The sequence below is a fragment of the Ranitomeya variabilis genome, chromosome 5 (assembly GCF_051348905.1).
Source record: "Ranitomeya variabilis isolate aRanVar5 chromosome 5, aRanVar5.hap1, whole genome shotgun sequence".
Taxonomy (NCBI): Eukaryota; Metazoa; Chordata; class Amphibia; order Anura; family Dendrobatidae; genus Ranitomeya; species Ranitomeya variabilis.
Window position 1 is genome coordinate 681246945 of NC_135236.1, and position 23812 is coordinate 681270756.

Here is a 23812-nt window from a genome sequence, read left to right on the forward strand (position 1 = left end):
ATGTGGAGCTTAGCAGCAGTGTTCATAAGATAAGTGTGGTGTTTTTGTTACCTTGTCCCTTTGGTGTTTGTCACTTCCCCCTGTGTGTGTTATCTGTAGAGGTGAGGCTAGTGCTTCTTGCTGGCCAGTGCACTCGCTAGGGGAGTAATAGGTGACTACTAGGGACAACATATCCTGACGGTGGAGGGAGGAAGGACCCTCATAGGGCGTTAGGGAAGTGCATGGACAGGCTCAGGTTTGAGCTCAGGTGGTGACCATCCCCCATTCCCTATGGGTAGGGCCTTCCTCTCACCTATACCATCCCCGTTGTTTGTGAGTTATGCCATCCATTGATCTACCACCCGTTGGGTCGGGTCACACCGTGACATTATCACCAACAGTCAAATTTATTCCAGTGAGTCATGGCTCAAATGCAGGCCTTTGCCCAACTAATCCAGACCCTCACTGATGAGCTTAAAGGAGCTGTGGGGACAGGTGATGCCCCAGCTTCAGCAGTTGATGGAGATCTGAGCCTCGGCTCAGTTGCAGGCTCAACCGGAACCCAAAATATCTCTTCCTGACCGTTTCTCTGGAGGGAGAGATAAGTTTATGGCTTTTCAGGAGGCCTGTAAATTATATTTCAGGCTTCGCCCTCGTTCTTCAGGGAGTGAGGAACAGTATGTGTGGCTTATAGTCTCCCTTCTCAACGGTGATCCCCAATCCTGGGATGGTTCACCATCTTTACGGTCAGTGGGTGAGTTTTTTGCGGCATTGGCGCTGGTGTATGGGGATCCTGATGGCGTCTCCCTGGCTGAGTCTCGTCTCTGCAAAATCAAGCAGGGGGGCCAGCCGGCTGAGGAGTACTGCTAAGAGTTTAGGAGGTGGGTCACTGACACGCAGTGGAATGACTCTGTCCTTAGGAGCCATTTTTGTCAGGGTCTCTCACCTAGGCTACAGGATACTCTGGTCCAGTACGCAGCTCCCAGGTCGTTGGAAGCTGCCATGTCCCTTGCTATCCAGGTGGATAGACGCCTCAGGGAGAGGCATACACCAAATCTGCCCCCTGTTGTCCTAGCTAGGGAGGAGGGCACAGCGGTGCAGACTGCATGTTTTTATTGTGGGCAGACTGGTCATTTCATTAATGTCTGCCCAGCTCGCGCCAAAGTATCATCATCATCATACAAGCCACTTCCCCCTGGTCGTGTGGAGGGAGGCGACCAGGGAGTGTATAGTTCCTCCATCTTCTCGTCTCAGGGTATCTTACCTGCTGATGTGGTGGTTGGCGGGGTAACTGAGAATATTCCGGTGCTAATGGACAGTGGAGCAGGAGTCAATTTGGTGGATGCTTGCTTTGTTCAAACCCATGGTCTGAGGGGTATGACGCTAACAAGACCCCTAAGCGTTCAGGCCATTGACTCAGTCCCACTCAGCCAGGGGAGGGTGACCCAAGTCGTAGATGATATACACCTGCGTATAGGGACTCATCATGAAGAGTCCCTGTCGTGCTACGTCTTGGAGGGTATGCCAACTCCTATCGTTTTAGGCCTCCCTTGGTTGAAAAAACACAACCCAGTCATAGATTGGCGGTCCAGGGAAGTAGTCAGCTGGGACCAGTGGTGTAAGGACTGCTGCCCGGGAGCTACGATCTCTGCCGTCTTTCTTCAACCATCCCCTTCTCTTGTGGGGGCAGCAGAGGTGCTGCCAGGAAGTAGGGGCAAGACTCAACCCTCACCACAAGCTAACCCTGAGTGTCGGAGACCTCTTAGGAGGAGTGGTCAAGGGAGGGTGGTGGTTCCCTCTGTGCATAGTGGGGGTGTGAGTGTGGTGACACAGGGGGACGCCTCTGTTGTCGGCTCCTCAAAAAGTTCACCATCTTGTGGCAAACGTATGCGTGGAAATAAACGTTCAGGTCTTGACGTGTGTGTAAATGAGTACGTGTGGGTGTCCGCTAAAAACATCAGGTGGAAGTGTGCTAGGGTGATCGGGCCATATCGGGTGTCGGGCATTCTCACCCCCGGGGACTTTCCAGCTGGAGTTACCCCCAAGTAGTGCACATACACGACTCATTCAACAGATTGGCACTCTGGAGATTTGTGGCGCCTCCGGAGCCTACGTTATCGTCACCTCCATCAGGCCACGTTTGTCGTAAACCTGAGGGTCAGGTGACTGCAGAGGTGGATCGAGGCGTCCTCACCGTGTGTCGTTTTCTGGTGAGGTCTGGTGTTGAGGGTCCAGAAGACTCTCATTGAAAGGTGGGTACTGTCACGATCCATTTTTGGATTTGTGGCAGCTCTGGTTCCACTCAGTTTAACATTTTTTCCTTTTGGACCAGCTAGGGTTAATGCCAGTTTTCCCCTGCTGGCAATCTGAGGTTACTGCAGTGCTGCTAGGTCAGCTGATGCAGGTGGTGACCACTCCCACTATCCTTTAGAAGGTCACCTGATGCATGAGCTGGCGGCTGGTGATACAGGTCCTCTCTGGAGAGCAAATAGATAATGGCTGCACTCAAGTTTATTGTGCTAAAGCAAGGAAATGTGCAATACATGAAATGTGAACAGCATAATGGCTTGTGAAATTTATGAAAAAACACATGAGATTTTTAGCACAAGATTTGGCCAAAAGTTGTGAGCCCATTCACCAAACGTCAAGGTAATCTCAGATCGAATGGGTAACTAACCTGTCTGCCTAGTGTGAACACTTACCTATGGCTAATAACATGGTAAAGCCTGCATTTATAGAGGAGGTTAGAACCAACTGTGTTTGGATGTAATTAAAATCACAGCATGGTGAAGGGCGGGGCGTTCAAGTCAGAAAAAGCAATACATGCTTTAAATGCAGGCTTTACCATTTTATTAGCCATAGGTAAGTGAGATTACCTTGACGTTTGGTGAATGGGCTCACAACTTTTGGCCAAATCTTGTGCTAAAAATCTCATGTGTTTTTTCATAAATTTCACAAGCCATTATGCTGTTCACATTTCATGTATTGCACATTTCCTTGCTTTAGCACAATAAACTTGAGTGCAGCCATTATCTATTTGCTATGTAAGACTTTTTGGTTATGCACCAGTTCAGACTAGATGGCTGTTCAGTCAGTTTTTCTATATTTACTCTCTGGAGAGCAGCCTAGCAGGAGCTGCGCTCTGGCGTCAGCCACGTCTGGTGATTGGTGTGGAGCTTAGTGTGGTGGTTTTGTTATCTTGTCCCTTTGGTGTTTGTCACTTCCCCCTGTGTGTATCCCCTTACCGACATTGGACATACAATTAGGCCGATGTTAGTATCCTCTGCTTTGATGTGGTCTCTGGCGGTGAGCCCACCTGAAAGCCGAGACATGTCAGCTGTCATTTAATAAGCGCTTTCGGCCATCCGGACGGAAATACGCACACCGCTGACCCCCGTCACATGATCGGGGGTCATCTATGCATCGGCATGGCAACCAGAAGTTTCCTTGAGACCTCTATGGTTGTTGATGCCGGATTGCTGTGAGCGCCACCCTGTGGTCGGCGCTCCTAGCAATGCAGTAATTCTGCTACATAGGAGCGATCTGACCATCGCCTCTATGTAACAGAGCCGATCAAGTTGTGGCAGCTTCTAGCCTCACATGGAGACTATTGAAGCATGGCAAAAGTAAAAAAAAATGTTCAAATCACCCCTCTTTGCCACATTCAAAATATAACAATAAAAAAAATCATACATAGACATATTTGGTATCGCCACATTCATCAATAAAAAAAAGCATTAACCTGATCGCTAAACGGTGCAGCAAGTACAAAAATCAAAACGCCAGAATTAAATTTTTTTGGTTGCCACGGCATTGCATTAAAATACAATAACGGGAGATCAAAAGAACGTATCTGCACAAAAGTGGTATCATTAAAAACGTCAGCTCGGCATGCAAAGAAAAGCCCTCACCCACCCCCAGATCACAAAAAATGGAGACGCTACGGGAATCGGAAAATGGCGCAATTTTTTTTTTAGCTAATTTTGGAATTTTTTTTCACCACTTAGATAAAAAATAACCTAGACCTGTTTGGTGTCTATGAACTCGTAGTGACCTGGAGAATCATAGCAGCAGGTCAGTTTTAGCATTTAGTGAACCTAGCAATAAAGCCAAAGAAAAAACAAGTGTGGTATTGCACTTTTTTTTTGCAATTTCAACGCACTTTAAATTTTTTCTCGTTTTTTGTTACACGACATGGTAAAACTAATGGTATAGTTCAAAGGTACAACTCGCCCCGCATAAAACTAAGCCCTTACATGGCCATATTGGTGGAAAAATAAAAAAAATTACTGCACTGGAAAGAAGGGGAGTGAAAAACGATAATGCAAAACCGGAAAAAGCTCCAGGGTGAAGGGGGTATTATCTGCAGAGGTGAGGCAAGTGTTCCTTGCTGGACAGTGCACTAGTCAGGGCAGTAATAGGTGACTACTAGGGATGAGGTGTCCTGAAAGCGACGGGGGGAAGGACCCGAATAGGGCGTTCGGGGAGTGCATGGACAGGCTCAGGTTTGAGTTCAGGTGGTGACCATCCCCCATTCCCTATGGGTAGGGCCTTCCTCTCACCTATACCATCCCCATTGTATGTGTATTGTGCCGTTAGCTGATCGATCATACATTGGGTGAATGAGGGGGACGGAGTCAGAGGACGTGGCCTCCACAATCGCCCACCTCAACGCAATGAAAATAGTTTGGGATGGGTTTAAGGCAAAGCAGTGAACAAGTGCTCATCACCTCCGGGAACTTCTTCTCAAATATTGGAGGCCATTCCAGGTGATGACTTGATGAGGTTCCTGAGAGAATGGCAAGGGTGTGCTAAGCTGCCATCAATGATAAAGAGGTTCATTCAAGGAATCTAGGATTTATTAGTTTCTGGTAGGGTCACAGGTGTCTCTTGACTCCTTCTTTGTCTGGGTTCATTCAAGGCTTTTCTGCCTTTAGTCTGAATCTACAATGTGCACGTTCCAATAAAAGTAAGAAGAACCATTAGATCAAGATACCTGGTGCAGTGCGTAAGTATCTGCATATTGTACAGGTATTGGGGCTTGTCGCTCCAGATAAGGCAGATGTCTGAAGTTCTGCAGGTGCTTTGTAATTCCGATTTGTTCCTCCTGGAGGAGAACTAGGAAGGAACAGAGGCAGAAGTCCCCAAGATCGGAGGGGGTTATCCCACCAAAGAGCGGCGATTATCGATCTAATGGTAATGATGAAATGCCCCTGTGATGCCCGTCACCTGGGTGTGTTGGCAGATGCTGAGCCCTGTGGTATCAGCTCCGTACCTACAGCCATAACATGTAGCTGCGCCCTTCTGAAGAACGATGGGTGCCATCAACGCCCCACAGTTTGGAAGCAATTGAAAAGCCTGATGTTACTTGTCCTTCCAGTCTGAATATACATTCACACCCTAGAACTAGGACATTATGCCCCTCTCACATCCCTACGAGTGGAGATTAATGATCACATTCTAATGAAGAACAAATAACTGGGAACATATCACCGGGAAACGCCAAAGATCATCTGTCTGGATCAGTCCGGATTCTCCGAGACTAATAATGATGATGGATGTATTGTCTCTGCTCTCATGAATTTAGCATTTTTGACTGATATTAAAATAAAATAACTAAATGTTCAGTATCGGAGTTATTTATTTTCCCACTGTGGGAAGGTAGAGGGACGCAGGTGCACTCAGGTGACAATTCAAGAGCTTTACTTACTAGGGAATTGTAGAGACACGAGGGGTCAGCGGGCACCTAGGTCTGTTAGCCGGAACCGCATGGACCAGGGATCGTCCCACCTAATGCCCGCTCTCCTTTTAACGTGGGCATAACGCCACTCAGGCAGCACAGGGTGAGAGTAACACAGTGTGGCAATGCTTTATTGAACCACAAAACAGGCAGATAACACGTAGAACAGTCCCAGCACAATACCCAAGATGGTGGACATTACAGAGTCTCACCCTTCTGCTGACCCGCTGGGATAATGGCAGCCATTGGTTCAGATCTTCCAGGGTCGCTACCTCACCTGTGGCACACACCCAGAGAGGAGGTAACGGCAAGTTTAGGAAGATGACAGTCCATTCAAGGTACAAGGGCCAGGTGACCGGAGAGTCACCACCTGGCTTCTCCGAACATCTCCATGGAGCCAGGTGATCATCAGGTCCCAATCCTGGCTTTCTCCAAACGTATCCATATTCCACTAATGGTCTATGGAGCAGATCTGTATTCTTCCAACCGGAGACGAAAACCCCTAGATTGTTTCCTGTAGAATGATAGATCCATGTCCCTCGTGATGGTGCCATGATGAATTGGAAGCAGTCCTGTCTCTCGTCCATTGGTTGCAAATGTCTGGCCTAAAGGTTAAACCTTCCAAATGCCATCTGCTAAAACCCAAGGTGCAGTACTTGGGCCATGTAGTGAGTGCCGAAGGGGTGGCCCCAGACCCTGACAAGGTCAGTGTGATCAAAGACTGGCCAAAGCCCGACAACCTCCATGAAGTCTGGTAGTTCCTCGGGTTGGTAGGCTACTACAGGAGGTTTATCAAGGACTTCACCAAGAAGGCCGCGCCATTGCAAGACCTGTTGGTGGGCCAATCCAAGAAAACCAAGGGTAAGAATACCCCATTTGATTGGAACGATAGACTGGAAGGATCCTTCACTTGTTTAAAGTTGGCACTGATGGGAGAAGAGGTACTGGCCTACCCTGAATATGACCAACCGTTTGTGTTGTATACGGATGCTAGCAACGTGGGACTGGGAGCCGTGTTGTCCCAGGTCCAGAAAGGCAAGGAGAGGGTAATCGCTTACGCCAGCAGGAAACTTCGTCTCACTGAAAGGAATCTGGACAACTACAGTTCCTTTAAGCTGGAATTCCTCGCCATCGTTTGGGCAGTGACGGAGAGGTTCAAGCACTACCTGGACTCAGCAAAATTCACCGTCTTCACGGATAATAATCCACTAACACACTTGGACACAGCAAAACTCTGTGCCTCGGAACAGCAGTGGATGGCCCGGTTGTCCAATTACGACTTCACCATCAAGTACCGGGCAGGGCACAAGAATGCGAATGCCGACACATTGTCCCGGATGCCCAACTTGCCGGAAACGGGAGAAGACTCAGAAGCACTCGAAGAAATAGAGTTGCCAGCTTTCCATCGCCCCAAGGCCACTCAGTATTCCCATCATGTGGGGAACAGGCGCAAGAACAAGCAGGACGCCACGCTGAATCCCCTGCCCCACCATGGATGGGCAGAGACCCAGGATGGTGACCCCGCGGTCCGTCGGGTGAAAGAGCTCCTGACGCAGGCAGGTTTGCATCCTGGCCCGGATGATCCACAAGAGACACAACAGCTGTGGAAGGGGAGAGGCAAACTGTTTATTCACGATGGTAAGCTGTGCCGAAGAAGCATCGACCCACGCACTCATGAATTAGTATGGCAGATAGTGGTCCCAAGGCAAGATGCGCCAATGGTTTTGGGAGCATACCACGATGGGGCAGGACACTTCGGATGGAGGAAGTTGGAGAGACTATGGAGGATATTAGCGAAGGGAATGAGGATGTCGAGTCCATATGGGTCGAAATTCATGGAGGGAAAAATGGTAACAAAATTCTCATTGGGGTCTGTTACAAACCCCCAAATATAACAGAAATCATGGAAAGTCTACTACTAAAGCAGATAGATGAAGCTGCAACCCATAATGAGGTCCTGGTTATGGGGGACTTTAACTACCCGGATATTAACTGGGAAACAGAAACCTGTGAAACCCATAAAGGCAACAGGTTTCTGCTAATAACCAAGAAAAATTATCTTTCACAATTGGTGCAGAATCCAACCAGAGGAGCAGCACTTTTAGACCTAATACTATCTAATAGACCTGACAGAATAACAAATCTGCAGGTGGTCGGGCATCTAGGAAATAGCGACCACAATATTGTACAGTTTCACCTGTCTTTCACTAGGGGGACTTGTCAGGGAGTCACAAAAACACTGAACTTTAGGAAGGCAAAGTTTGACCAGCTTAGAGATGCCCTTAATCTGGTAGACTGGGACAATATCCTCAGAAATAAGAATACAGATAATAAATGGGAAATGTTTAAGAACATCCTAAATAGGCACTGTAAGCGGTTTATACCTTGTGGGAATAAAAGGACTAGAAATAGGAAAAACCCAATGTGGCTAAACAAAGAAGTAAGACAGGCAATTAACAGTAAAAAGAAAGCATTTGCACTACTAAAGCAGGATGGCACCATTGAAGCTCTAAAAAACTATAGGGAGAAAAATACTTTATCTAAAAAACTAATTAAAGCTGCAAAAAAGGAAACAGAGAAGCACATTGCTAAGGAGAGCAAAACTAATCCCAAACTGTTCTTCAACTATATCAATAGTAAAAGAATAAAAACTGAAAATGTAGGCCCCTTAAAAAATAGTGAGGAAAGAATGGTTGTAGATGACGAGGAAAAGGCTAACATATTAAACACCTTCTTCTCCACGGTATTCACGGTGGAAAATGAAATGCTAGGTGACAGCCCAAGAAACGATGAAAACCCTATATTAAGGGTCACCAATCTAACCCAAGAAGAGGTGCGAAACCGGCTAAATAAGATTAAAATAGATAAATCTCCGGGTCCGGATGGCATACACCCACGAGTACTAAGAGAACTAAGTAATGTAATAGATAAACCATTATTTCTTATTTTTAGGGACTCTATAGCGACGGGGTCTGTTCCACAGGACTGGCGCATAGCAAATGTGGTGCCAATATTCAAAAAGGGCTCTAAAAGTGAACCTGGAAATTATAGGCCAGTAAGTCTAACCTCTACTGTTGGTAAAATATTTGAAGGGTTTCTGAAGGATGTTATTCTGGATTATCTCAGTGAGAATAACTGTTTAACTCCATATCAGCATGGGATTATGAGAAATCGCTCCTGTCACCAATCTAATCAGTTTTTATGAAGAGGTAAGCTATAGGCTGGACCACGGTGAGTCATTGGACGTGGTATATCTCGATTTTTCCAAAGCGTTTGATACCGTGCCGCACAAGAGGTTGGTACACAAAATGAGAATGCTTGGTCTGGGGGAAAATGTGTGTAAATGGGTTAGTAACTGGCTTAGTGATAGAAAGCAGAGGGTGGTTATAAATGGTATAGTCTCTAACTGGGTCGCTGTGACCAGTGGGGACCGCAGGGGTCGGTATTGGGACCTGTTCTCTTCAACATATTCATTAATGATCTGGTAGAAGGTTTACACAGTAAAATATTGATATTTGCAGATGATACAAAACTATGTAAAGCAGTTAATACAAGAGAAGATAGTATTCTGCTACAGATGGATCTGGATAAGTTGGAAACTTGGGCTGAAAGGTGGCAGATGAGGTTTAACAATGATAAATGTAAGGTTATACACATGGGAAGAAGGAATCAATGTCACCATTACACACTGAACGGGAAACCACTGGGTAAATGTGACAGGGAGAAGGACTTGGGGATCCTAGTTAATGATAAACTTACCTGGAGCAGCCAGTGCCAGGCAGCAGCTGCCAAGGCAAACAGGATCATGGGGTGCATTAAAAGAGGTCTGGATACACATGATGAGAGCATTATACTGCCTCTGTACAAATCCCTGGTTAGACCGCACATGGAGTACTGTGTACAGTTTTGGGCACCGGTGCTCAAGAAGGATATAATGGAACTAGAGAGAGTACAAAGGAGGGCAACAAAATTAATAAAGGGGATGGGAGAACTACAATACCCAGATAGATTAGCGAAATTAGGATTATTTAGTCTAGAAAAAAGACGACTGAGGGGCGATCTAATAACCATGTGCAGCGCCCCAGAGTCCTGGTCGTTGCAGTACTGTGGCTCCGCCACTAAGGGGAGCTATGGTACGTCTGATGGCACTGAAGGAGTTCATCTGATCAGGTATCACAGACACCAATACATTTCACCACCGGGCCTCCAGGGGGAGCTAAGGGTACTATTCATTAGGCCACTCTCCACACACTGGTAAAACTGGGGGTCAGGCAGGAAGTTAGATGAGAAAGCTGACTGGATGGGAACCAGGCAACACCTTGTGGCAGAGGGTGTTGCGGGAGAAGATTCAGTAGGGTCCCTGTCAGGGGTGGGATCCTGACAGGGGCTTGGCAACTTGAGCGAACGTAAAGGGACCGTGCCTGCACAGTATAGCGGCGGTGCCCAAGAAGGGACTGGAAGCGAGATAGATTGTGCTGAGTGAGAAACGAGATCAAAGCAACAAGGAGAATACCAGTAGGGGTTGTGCTGTAAGACCGAGTCAACATCCTACTGAGGCGCAACAACCGGTGGCCGGAACGCCGAAGGAAGTATTTCTACATAGAGCTTCAGGCAATACTTCGAACCTACGGCAGGACAGTCAGTCTCAGGCGGGCTGTCTCACCTAAATCACCTATGCAGTCTTGGGGGGCAACTTGTGGAGAGGGGCGACACTAGGGTCCCGGAAGAGCTCCGAGCCTAACCATCAAACGGGTGCCGTCCTGACTGCAACATCAGGGAGGGACGGAGGATTAGCAGAACATCATCTAATCGAGTTGTGAGGGAACTTAAGAAACAGACACAACAGTTGTGGGGACTTTCCGTAAGCACAGCAGGGAAGGACTACAACACATAGCGCTAGAAGGAAGGCACAGATTTCCACCTGTTAAGAGAACTCTGGAGGTGCCATTGGACCGGCCGGACTTGCGCAGCCTGGTGATCCGGATTCCGGGTTGAGGACCCAGAGATCTTCAGTAAAGAGGTAAAGAGACTGCAACCTGGTGTCCTCGTTATTTGCTGCACCGCACCACTGCATCACATCATCTACCACCACTATTCATCTACTGTACGTCGCCTTCCCACCAGCAGGGTCACGGGCCGGGTCTAGCCACCGTGACAACCCCAGAGCAGAGACTCTAGAAGCCCGGTACCGGGTACCCCTCGGCCCTGCGGCGGGGTGGGGGCGCTACACATGTATAAGTATATAAGGGGACAATACAAATATCTCGCTGAGGATCTGTTTATACCAAGGAAGGTGACGGGCACAAGGGGGCATTCTTTGCGTCTGGAGGAGAGAAGGTTTTTCCACCAACATAGAGGAGGATTCTTTACTGTTAGGGCAGTGAGAATCTGGAATTGCTTGCCTGAGGAGGTGGTGATGGCGAACTCAGTTGAGGGGTTCAAGAGAGGCCTGGATGTCTTCCTGGAGCAGAACAATATTGTATCATACAATTATTAGGTTCTGTAGAAGGACGTAGATCTGGGGATTTATTATGATGGAATATAGGCTGAACTGGATGGACAAATGTATTTTTTCGGCCTTACTAACTATGTTACTATGTTACTCCGTGGGAGGTTCTACTGGATCGGCATGAAGAAAACCATCGAAAAGTGGTGTCGAGAGTGTGGCCCATGTAGCCTACGCAGGAAGGACTGTGACAGCCAACGGGCTCCCTTACAGCCTATCATCACCAAACGGCCGCTCGAACTGGTAGCGCTAGATCATGTGAAGCTAACACCTAGCCGGTCAGGCTATGTCTACGCTCTTACCATCGTGGACCACTACTCTAGATTCCTGGTAGTTGTACCTTTCAAAGATCTGATGGCCAGGATGGCCGCCAAAACCTTCCAGCAGTACTTCTGTAGACCACATGGGTACCCGGAGAAGGTACTGACTGATCAAGGGCCAGCATTTGAAGCGGAGGTGATCCAGGAGTTCTGCAATCTGTACGGGTGTAAAAAGATTTGAACCACGCCGTACCATCCACAAACTAACGGGATGTGTGAGAAGATGAACCAAGTGGTAATCGACTTACTGAAGACCTTGCCTGTGGAGGAACGGAACTCGTGGCCAACAAAGTTGCCTGACTTGCTGGACATGTACAACCACATCCCAGTGAATTCCACCAACTGCACTCCAGCATACCTGATGCAAGGAAGATCTAGCAAGTTACCTGTTGATCTAGATATGGGGGTCCTAACCCCCGAAGATACCTCGCCAGATGCAGATTGGGATACAGAAAGGCAGCAAAGGTACCGCCAAATACAGGAATGCGTGGAAAGAAGTCTACCCAAGCCAGACAAAAACAAGAAAGGGACTACAACCAGCATGCTCCTGCGATTCCCTTGTCACCCGGTGAGCAAGTACTCAAACGGAAGAGGAGGCTACACAAGCTTGATGACCAATGGGAAGCGGAACCGTATACCATCCTGCCATCCGATTTTGACAATACGAAGGTCTGTCTCATCAGCAAAGATGGGGGAGAAACCTCAACAGCAATATCCAGAGATCACATTAAAATATGCCCTGATAAGTGGAGAGAGAGGGAAACAGATCCAGGAACCTCTCCACCTGTAGAAGAGGAGAAGATGATACACACTGTTCTTGGCGATTTTCCCCAGTCTTGGACTCAAATAAACCAAGCCATTGTGGTACCTGTTTTAACGTTTCGCCAGCTGAAACCGCCAGAACCAAATGTGATGCCAGATCATCCGGACCCGCAGTCACAGCAGACCCCACCAGAGGATGCCATGCCAACAGTTGAACCGGCAAGTCCTCCCTCTGCTCTCGGTGAATCTGCCATGCCCACAATTAGTAGCAGCAGCCCTGAGAGCTCCAGCATACCAGTGCTACCCAGACTCACTAGAAGTGTAGCTAGAAGACAGTGCACTACACCAGCGATAGCAAGCGCGGCGGGCCCTGTTAGGTCAATAGCAACCCCTGCACTGCGGAGCTCTACACGTAGCACCAAGAATCAAACCCCAATTCGCTACAAAACTTGGAAATATTAACGATAGCTGCTATTTGGTTAAAAATGTTTGTGTATATATCTTTGTTACAGATTTAAAATGGACAATGGAGTAATGGACAGTGAATTGCTCCAAAGCTTTCAAAAGGGATCCCTTTGTTTACCCGGGATCCCTGCTGTTTCAAGTTTGCACCCACTGAACTGGGAGTCATGAACTGTGCATGAACAAAACTTTCGCAACGTTCAAGTGTCCTCACCTCCCATAAAGGGAAGCACTGTTGTATTTACTTGTTCATAGCATTTACTGGTTCATAGCATTTCAAAAAGCTTGTATGTCTTTTACTAACATGTATTGTTGTTCTTCTTTTCCCAGTCCATGAGTACTGGATTTAACGGGGGGGGGGGGGGGGGAGTGCAGCGCCCCAGAGTCCTGGTCGTTGCAGTAACGTTGCTCTGCCGCTAAGGGGAGTGATGTTACGTCTGATGGCACTAAAAGAGTTCACCTGACCAGTTATCATAGTCACATATTACACTTCACACTCCGGCCACCAGGGGGAGCCAAAGGTCCTATCTACTAGGCCACTCCTCACACATGGGTAAAACTGGGGGTTGGATAGGAAGTTAGGGGGAAAGCAGTCTGGGAGAGTTCGGGAGAGGACCTGTCAGGGGTGGGATCCTGGCAGTGGCCTAGGACAGGACAGATGGTTACGGAGCCGCGCCTGCACTTCATAGCGGCAGCATCTTAAGAAAGGACACGAAGCGAAGTATATTGTGGAGAAGTGAGAAACGAGATCACAGCACAAAGGCGATAGAACCAGAAGGAGTCGTGCCCCAAGATCGGCAACATCCTTCTGAGGCGCGTAGCCGGTGGCCGGAACGCCGAGGAATGTTGTGAACTCTATTTTTGGGCTCCCTCTAGTGGTCACAAGCGGTACTGTGTAGTGTTGTCTTTCTGCAGGTTGGCAGCATCAGCTGGTTCGTTATCCTTGGTTGGTTTCCTATTTAGCTCACCTGGATACTCAGTTCCTTGCCTGCTATCAATGTAATCAGTGCTCTTCAGATTCTTTGTGACTACCTTGCTCCCAGTCTCTCCAAGATAAGCTAAGTTTTTGTTTGTTTATTTTTTGATCATCAGCATTCATCATGTTTCTTGTCCAGCTTGCTAAAATGTGATCTCCTCGCTTGCTGGTTGCTCTAGGGGACTGAGTTTCTCCCCCCACACCGTTAGTTGGTGCGGGGGTTCTTGAAATCTCAGTGTGGATATTTTGTAAGGGTTTTTTACTGACCGCACAGACCCCTTTACTATTTTCTGCTATCTAGTATTAGTGGGCCTCATTTGCTGAATCTGCTTTCACCCCTGTGTATGTGCCTTCCTCTTACCTCACCGTTATTATTTGTTGGGGGCTTCTATATCTTTGGGGATTATTTCTCTGGAGGCAAGAGAGGTCTTTCTTTCTCTCTAGGGGTAGTTAGTTCCTCAGGCTGGCTCGAGACGTCTAGGATTTTTAGGCACGTTCACCGGCTACTTCTAGTGTGTTTGGATAGGTTCAGATTTGCGGTCAGTCCAGTTTGCCACCTCCCTAGAGCTTGTCCTATGTTTGTTACTTAGCTGGAGTAATTTGTGATCCTCAACCACTAAGGATCATAACAGAGGAAGTAATAGGCTCTACGCATTACTTTGAACTACGGCAGGGCAGTTAACTCTAGGTTGGCTGTCTCACCTTTTCACCTAATGAAGACAACGGAGGCAATTGTGGGAGAGGGGCGTCTCTAGGGTCCCTATAAAATAACTCCAGGCCTACCCCCATCATACGGGTGCGTCCTAGACATATCATCATCTGTGGGACGGAGAGAAAGAATAGTAAAGAGGTAAAGCCTTCAGTAAAGAGGTAAAGAGACTGCAACCCTGTGTCCTTGTCATTTACTGCGACCTACACCATCACCTACATCTTTAATTGGGCGCCCCTTAGCAGGGCCACGGACCGGGTCAGGCCACCGTGACATCCCCAGAACCGAGAGACCCGGTACTGTTGTGATTTTGCTTTTTGCTCCCTCTAGTGGTCATTAGTGATTTGACTCTGGAGCGTCTGTCTTTTCCTATATCCTCACCTGGGCCGTTAGTTCAGGGGCGTTGCTATATAAGCTCCCTGGACCTTCAGTTCAATGCCTGGCATCGTTGAAATCAGAGCTAATCTGTTGTGCTCTTGTCCTCTGATCCTGGTTCCTGTTTTTCAAGCTAAGTCTGCTTCCTTGCTTTTTGCTTTTGTTTTGTTTGGTATTTTTGTCCAGCTTGTTCCTATCTGTATCCTGACCTTTGCTGGAAGCTCTAGGGGGGCTGGTGTTCTCCCCCCGGACTGTTAGACGGTTCGGGGGTTCTTGAATCTCCAGCGTGGATTTTTATAGGGTTTTTGTTGACCAGATAAGTTATCTTGCTATATTCTGCTATTAGTAAGCTGGCCTCTCTTTGCTGAACCTGGTTCATTTCTGTGTTTGTCATTTCCTCTTACCTCACCGTTATTATTTGTGGGGGGCTTGTATCTTGCTTTGGGGTCCCTTTCTCTGGAGGCAAGAGAGGTCTTTGTTTTCTTCTCCTAGGGGTAGTTAGATTCTCCGGCTGGCGCGAGTCATCTAGCGATCACCGTAGGCATGATCCCCGGCTACTTCTAGTGTTGGTGTTAGGAGTAGCTATTTGGTCAACCCAGTTACCACAGCCCTATGAGCTGGATTTTTGTATCTTGCAGACTTACACGTTCCTCTGAGACCCTGTCCACTGGGGTCATAACAGTATGCCAGGCCAATATTAAATGTTTAATGCATTGCAGAAGTGGGATTATAAGAAAGAAAATTTTGAGTTTTTTTTTTCCCTCTCTCATTTTTTTTTTCTTTTCCCCTTTACCTCAGAGTGGCTTAAGCTTGCTGCAGACATGAATGTCCAGACCTTGATTACAAGTGTGGACCAGCTTGCCGCTCGTGTGCAGGGTATACAAGATTATGTTACCAGAAATCCTAGGTCTGAACCCAAGATTCCGATTCCTGAACTGTTTTCAGGAGACCGATTTAAGTTTAGGAATTTCAGGAATAATTGTAAATTATTTTTGTCCCTGAAACCTTGCTCGTCTGGAGACTCTGCTCAACAAGTAAAAATTGTTATTTCATTCTTACGGGGTGACCCTCAGGATTGGGCTTTTTCGTTGGCGCCAGGAGATCCGGCATTGGCTGATATTGATGCGTTTTTTCTGGCGCTCGGTTTACTTTATGAGGAACCCAATCTTGAGATTCAGGCAGAAAAGGCCTTGCTGGCTATGTCTCAGGGCCAGGACGAGGCTGAGGTGTATTGCCAAAAATTTCGGAAATGGTCCGTGCTGACACATTGGAACGAGTGTGCACTGGCCGCTAATTTTAGAAATGGCCTTTCTGAGGCCATTAAGAATGTTATGGTGGGTTTTCCCATTCCCACAGGTCTGAATGATACCATGTCCCTGGCTATTCAAATTGACCGGCGGTTGCGGGAGCGCAAAACCGCAAATTCCCTCATGTTGTTGTCTGAACAGACACCTGATGTGATGCAATGTGATAGAAAAACCGCAAATTCCCTCATGGTGTTGTCTGAACGGACACCTGATTTGATGCAATGTGATAGAATCCTGACTAGAAATGAGAGGAAAATTCATAGACGCCGGAATGGCTTGTGCTACTACTGTGGTGATTCTACACATGTTATCTCAGCATGCTCTAAACGTATATCTAAGGTTGTTAGTCCTGTCACCGTTGGTAATTTGCATCCTAAGTTTATTCTGTCTGTAACTTTGATTTGCTCACTGTCATCTTATCCTGTCATGGCGTTTGTAGATTCAGGTGCTGCCCTGAGTCTTATGGATCTCTCATTTGCTAAGCGCTGTGGTTTTATTCTTGAACCATTAGAAAATCCTATCCCTCTTAGGGGTATTGATGCTACGCCATTGGCAGAAAATAAGCCGCAGTATTGGACACAGGTTACCATGTGCATGACTCCTGAACATCGGGAGGTAATACGTTTCCTGGTTTTACATAAAATGCATGATTTGGTTGTTTTAGGGCTGCCATGGTTACAGACCCATAATCCAGTCCTTGACTGGAAGGCTATGTCAGTGTCTAGTTGGGGCTGTCGTGGTATTCATGAGGATTCCCTGCCTGTGTCTATTGCTTCTTCTACGCCTTCGGAAGTTCCGGAGTATTTGTCTGATTATCAGGATGTCTTCAGTGAGTCTGAGTCCAGTGCACTGCCTCCTCATAGGGAATGTGACTGTGCAATAGATTTGATTCCAGGCAGTAAATTTCCTAAGGGAAGACTGTTTAATCTGTCGATACCTGAACATACCGCTATGCGTTCATATATCAAGGAGTCTCTGGAGAAGGGACACATCCGTCCGTCTTCTTCCCCTCTTGGTGCGGGATTCTTTTTTGTGGCTAAAAAGGACGGATCTTTGAGGCCTTGTATTGACTATCGGCTTTTAAATAAGATCACTGTCAAATTTCAGTATCCTTTGCCGCTGTTGTCTGACTTGTTTGCCCGGATTAAAGGTGCCAAGTGGTTTACCAAGATAGACCTTCGTGGTGCGTACAACCTTGTGCGCATTAAGCAAGGGGATGAATGGAAAACCGCATTCAATACGCCCGAAGGTCATTTTGAGTACTTGGTGATGCCTTTTGGGCTCTCTAATGCCCCTTCAGTTTTTCAGTCCTTTATGCATGACATTTTCCGGAACTATCTGGATAAATTTCTGATCATTTATCTGGATGATATTCTGGTTTTTTCTGATAATTGGGACTTGCATGTGGAGCAGGTCAGGATGGTCTTTAAAATTTTGCGTGAAAATTCTTTGTTTGTCAAGGGCTCAAAGTGTCTTTTTGGTGTACAGAAGGTTCCCTTTTTGGGGTTCATTTTTTCCCCTTCTGCTGTGGAGATGGACCCAGTCAAGGTCCGAGCTATTCTTGATTGGACTCAGCCCTCGTCAGTTAAGAGTCTTCAGAAGTTCTTGGGTCTCGCTAACTTCTACCGTCGTTTTATCGCTAACTTTTCTAGCATTGTGAAACCTTTGACGGATATGACCAAGAAGGGCTCCGATGTGGTTAATTGGGCTCCTGCTGCCGTGGAGGCTTTCCAGGAGTTGAAACGTCGGTTTACTTCGGCGCCTGTTTTGTGCCAACCTGATGTCTCGCTTCCCTTTCAAGTTGAGGTGGATGCTTCAGAGATTGGAGCAGGGGCCGTTTTGTCGCAGAGAGGCCCTGGTTGCTCTGTTATGAGACCTTGCGCCTTTTTCTCTAGGAAGTTTTCGCCTGCTGAGCGAAATTATGATGTGGGCAATCGGGAGTTGTTGGCCATGAAATGGGCATTTGAGGAGTGGCGTCATTGGCTCGAGGGTGCTAAGCATCGTGTGGTGGTCTTGACTGATCACAAAAATCTGATGTATCTCGAGTCTGCTAAACGCCTGAATCCTAGACAGGCCCGCTGGTCATTGTTTTTCTCCCGTTTTGACTTTGTTGTCTCGTATTTACCAGGTTCAAAGAATGTGAAGGCCGATGCTCTTTCCAGGAGCTTTGTGCCTGATGCTCCTGGAGTCGCTGAACCTGTTGGTATTCTTAAGGATGGTATTATCTTGTCAGCTATTTCTCCAGATCTGCGACGTGTGTTGCAGAGATTTCAGGCTGATAGGCCTGATTCTTGTCCACCTGACAGACTGTTTGTGCCTGATAAGTGGACCAGCAGAGTCATTTCCGAGGTTCATTCCTCGGTGTTGGCAGGTCACCCAGGAATTTTTGGCACCAGAGATCTGGTGGCCAGATCCTTTTGGTGGCCTTCCTTGTCTAGGGATGTGCGGTCTTTTGTACAGTCCTGTGGGACTTGTGCTCGAGCTAAGCCTTGCTGTTCTCGTGCCAGCGGGTTGCTCTTGCCCTTGCCTGTCCCTAAGAGACCTTGGACACATATCTCCATGGATTTCATTTCTGATCTTCCGGTGTCTCAGGGCATGTCTGTTATCTGGGTGATATGTGATCGCTTCTCCAAGATGGTCCATTTGGTTCCTTTACCTAAACTGCCTTCCTCTTCCGATCTGGTTCCTGTGTTTTTCCAGAACGTGGTTCGTTTGCACGGCATCCCTGAGAATATTGTGTCAGACAGAGGATCCCAGTTCGTTTCCAGATTCTGGCGATCCTTTTGTAGTAGGATGGGCATTGACTTGTCGTTTTCGTCTGCTTTCCATCCTCAGACTAATGGACAGACGGAGCGAACTAATCAGACTTTGGAGGCTTATTTGAGGTGTTTTGTCTCTGCTGATCAGGACGATTGGGTGACCTTCTTGCCGTTAGCTGAGTTTGCCCTTAATAATCGGGCTAGTTCCGCCACCTTGGTTTCGCCGTTTTTCTGCAACTCTGGTTTCCACCCTCGTTTTTCTTCGGGTCATGTGGAACCTTCTGACTGCCCTGGGGTGGATTCTGTGGTGGATAGGTTGCAGCGGATCTGGAATCTTGTGGTGGACAACTTGAAGTTGTCACAGGAGAGGGCTCAGCGCTTTGCCAACCGCCGCCGCGGTGTGGGTCCCCGACTATGTGTTGGGAATTTGGTGTGGCTTTCTTCCCGCTTTGTTCCTATGAAGGTTTCCTCTCCCAAATTTAAACCTCGTTTTATTGGTCCTTACAAGATATTGGAAATTCTTAATCCTGTATCCTTTCGCCTGGATCTTCCTGTGTCGTTTGCTATCCACAACGTGTTTCATAGGTCCTTGTTGCGGCGGTACGTTGTGCCTGTGGTTCCTTCTGCTGAGCCTCCTGCTCCGGTGTTGGTTGAGGGCGAGTTGGAGTACGTGGTGGAGAAGATCTTGGATTCTCGTCTCTCCAGGCGGAGGCTTCAGTACCTGGTCAAGTGGAAGGGCTATGGTCAGGAAGATAATTCCTGGGTGGTCGCCTCTGATGTTCATGCGGCCGATTTAGTTCGTGCCTTTCACGCCGCTCATCCTGATCGCCCTGGTGGTCGTGGTGAGGGTTCGGTGACCCCTCACTAAGGGGGGGGGTACTGTTGTGATTTTGCTTTTTGCTCCCTCTAGTGGTCATTAGTGATTTGACTCTGGAGCGTCTGTCTTTTCCTATATCCTCACCTGGGCCGTTAGTTCAGGGGCGTTGCTATATAAGCTCCCTGGACCTTCAGTTCAATGCCTGGCATCGTTGAAATCAGAGCTAATCTGTTGTGCTCTTGTCCTCTGATCCTGGTTCCTGTTTTTCAAGCTAAGTCTGCTTCCTTGCTTTTTGCTTTTGTTTTGTTTGGTATTTTTGTCCAGCTTGTTCCTATCTGTATCCTGACCTTTGCTGGAAGCTCTAGGGGGGCTGGTGTTCTCCCCCCGGACCGTTAGACGGTTCGGGGGTTCTTGAATCTCCAGCGTGGATTTTTATAGGGTTTTTGTTGACCAGATAAGTTATCTTGCTATATTCTGCTATTAGTAAGCTGGCCTCTCTTTGCTGAACCTGGTTCATTTCTGTGTTTGTCATTTCCTCTTACATCACCGTTATTATTTGTGGGGGGCTTGTATCTTGCTTTGGGGTCCCTTTCTCTGGAGGCAAGAGAGGTCTTTGTTTTCTTCTCCTAGGGGTAGTTAGATTCTCCGGCTGGCGCGAGTCATCTAGCGATCACCGTAGGCATGATCCCCGGCTACTTCTAGTGTTGGTGTTAGGAGTAGCTATTTGGTCAACCCAGTTACCACAGCCCTATGAGCTGGATTTTTGTATCTTGCAGACTTACACGTTCCTCTGAGACCCTGTCCACTGGGGTCATAACACGGTACCGAGTACCCCACTGCCCTGCGTCTGGGGGCCGCTCCACATACACAGCTCATTCAACAGATTGGCACTCTGGAGATTTGTGGTGCGTCCGGAGCCTACGTTATCGTCACCTCCATCATGCCGCGTTTGTTGTAAACCTGAGGGTCAGGTGACTGCAGAGGTGAACTCTGGTGGAGCGAGGCATCCTCACCGTGTGTCGTTTTCTGGTGAGGTCTGGTGTTGAGGGTCCAGAGGACTCTCAATGAAAGGTGGGTACTGTCACGCTCCATTTTTGGATTTGTGGCAGCTCTGGTTCCACTCAGTTTAACATTTTTTTCCTTTTGGACCAGCTAGGGTTAATGCCAGTTTTCCCCTGCTGGCAATCTGGTGTTACTGCAGTGCTGCTAGGTCAGCTGATGCAGGTGGTGACCACTCCCACTATCCTTTAGAAGGTCACCTGATGCATGAGCTGGCGGCTGGTGATACAGGTCCTTTCTGGAGAGCATCCTAGCAGGAGCAGCGCTCTGGCGTCAGCCACGTCTGGTGATTGGTGTGGAGCTTAGTGTGGTGGTTTTGTTATCTTGTCCCTTTGGTGATTGTCACTTCCCCCTGTGTGTATCCCCTTACCGACATTGGACATACAATTAGGCCGATGTTAGTATCCCCCGCATTGATGTGGTCTCTGGCGGTGAGCCCACCTGAAAGCCGAGACATGTCAGCTGTCATTTAATAAGCGCTTTCGACCATCCGGACGGAAATACGCACACCGCTGAACCTCATCACATGATCGGGGGTCATCTATGCATCGACATGACAACCAGAGGTTTCCTTGAGACCTCTATGGTTGTTGATGCCGGATTGCTGTGAGCGCCACCCTGTGGTTGGCGCTCATAGCAATGCAGTAATTCTGCTACATAGGAGCGATCTGAGCATCGCCTCTATGTAACAGAGCCGATCAAGTTGTGGCAGCTTCTAGCCTCACATGGAGACTATTGAAGCATGGCAAAAGTAAAAAAAAAATGTTTTCAAAAATATGAAAAAAAAAAGTTCAAATCACCCCCCTTTCACCCCATTCAAAATATAACAATAAAAAAAATCAAACATACACATATTTGGTATCGCCACATTCATCAATAAAAAAAAGGATTAACCTGATCGCTAAACGGTGCAGCGAGTAAAAAAATCAAAACGCCAGAATTACATTTTTTGGTCGCCGCGACATTGCATTAAAATGCAATAACGGGTGATCAAAAGAACGTATCTGCACCAAAATGGTATAATTTAAAACTTCAGCTCGGCACGCAAAAAAAAGGCCCTCACCCACCCCCAGATCACGAAAAATGGAGACGCTACGGGAATCGGAAAATGGCGCAATTTTTTTTTAGCTAATTTTGGAATTTTTTTTCACCACTTAGATAAAAAAATAACCTAGACCTGTTTGGTGTCTATGAACTCGTAGTGACCTGGAGAATCATAGCAGCAGGTCAGTTTTAGCATTTAGTGAACCTAGCAATAAAGCCAAACAAAAAACAAGTGTGGTATTGCACTTTTTTTTGCAATTTCAACGCACTTTACATTTTTTTCTTGTTTTTTGTTACACGACATGGTAAAACTAATGGTATAGTTCAAAGGTACAACTCGCCCCGCATAAAACTAAGCCCTTACATGGCCATATTGGTGGAAAAATAAAAAAAGTTATGGCACTGGAAAGAAGGGGAGTGAAAAACGATAATGCAAAACCGGAAGAAGCTCCAGGGTGAAGGGGGTATTATCTGCAGAGGTGAGGCAAGTGTTCCTTGCTGGACAGTGCACTAGTCAGAGCAGGAATAGGTGACTACTAGGGATGAGGTGTCCTGAAGGCGACGGGGGGAAGGACCCGAATAGGGCATTCGGGGAGTACATGGACAGGCTCAGGTTTGAGTTCAGGTGGTGACCATCCCCCATTCCCTATGGTTAGGGCCTTCCTCTCACCTATACCATCCCCGTTGTATGTGTATTGTGCCGTTAGCTGACCGATCATCCATTGGGTCGGGTCACTCCGTGACAGACCAAGAATGAGGGGGACGGAGTCAGAGGATGCGGCCTCCACAATCGCCCACCTCAACGCAATGGAAATAGTTTGGGATGGGTTTAAGGCAAAGCAGTGAACAAGTGCTCATCACCTCTGGGAACTTCTCAAATATTAGAGGCCATTCCAGGTAATGACTTGATGAGGCTCCTGAGAGAATGGCAAGGGTGTGCTAAGCTGCCATCAATGATAAAGAGGTTCTTTCAAGGAATCTAGGATTTATTAGTTTCTGGTTGGGTCACAGGTGTCTCTTGACTCCTTCTTTGTCTGGGTTCATTCAAGGCTTTTCTGCCTTTAGTCTGAATCTACAATGTGCACGTTCCAATAAAAGTAAGAAGAACCATTAGATGAAGATACCTGGTGCAGTGCGTAAGTATCTGCATATTGTACAGGTATTGGGGCTTGTCGCTCCAGATGAGGCAGATGTCTGAAGTTCTGCAGGTGCTTTGTAATTCCGATTAGTTCCTCCTGGAGGAGAACTAGGAAGGAACAGAGGCAGAAGTCCCCAAGATCGGAGGGGGTTATCCCACCAAAGAGCGGCGATCATCGATCTAATGCTAATGATGAAATGCCCCTGTGATGCCCGTCACATGGGTGTTGGCAGATGCTGAGCCCTGTGGTGTCAGCTCCGTACCTACAGCCCTAACATGTAGCTGCGCCCTTCTGAAGAACGATGGGTGCCATCAACGCCCCACAGTTTGGAAGCAATTGAAAAGCCTGATGTTACTTGTCCTTCCAGTCTGAATATACATTCACACCCTAGAACTAGGACATTGTGCCCCTCTCACATCCCTACGAGTGGAGATTAATGATCACATTCTAATGAAGAACAAATAACTGGGAACATATCACCGGGAAACGCCAAAGATCGTCTGTCCGGATCAGTCCGGATTCTCCGAGACTAATAATGATGATGGATGTATTGTCTCTGCTGTCATGAATTTAGCATTTTTGAGTGATATTAAAGTAAAATAACTAAATGTTCAGTATCGGATTTATTTATTTTCCCACTGTGGGAAGGTAGAGGGACACAGGTGCACTCAGGTGACAATTCAAGAACTTTACTTACTAGGGAATTGTAGAGACACGAGGGGTCAGCGGGCATCCAGGTCCATTAGCCGGAACCGCATGGACCAGGGATCGTCCCACCTAATGCCCGCTCTCCTTTTAACATGGGCATAGCGCCACTCAGGCAGCACAGGGTGAGAGTAACACAGTGTGGCAATGCTT

The 23812-nt window shown here is 47.4% G+C and overlaps 1 protein-coding gene across 1 annotated transcript in view; it reads left to right on the forward strand.

Annotated features, from left to right (window-relative positions):
* The window catches only part of LOC143777097 (parvalbumin-7-like), a 99200-nt gene that overhangs the window by 58728 nt on the left and 16660 nt on the right, over window positions 1-23812 (forward strand). The window lies entirely within an intron of this gene.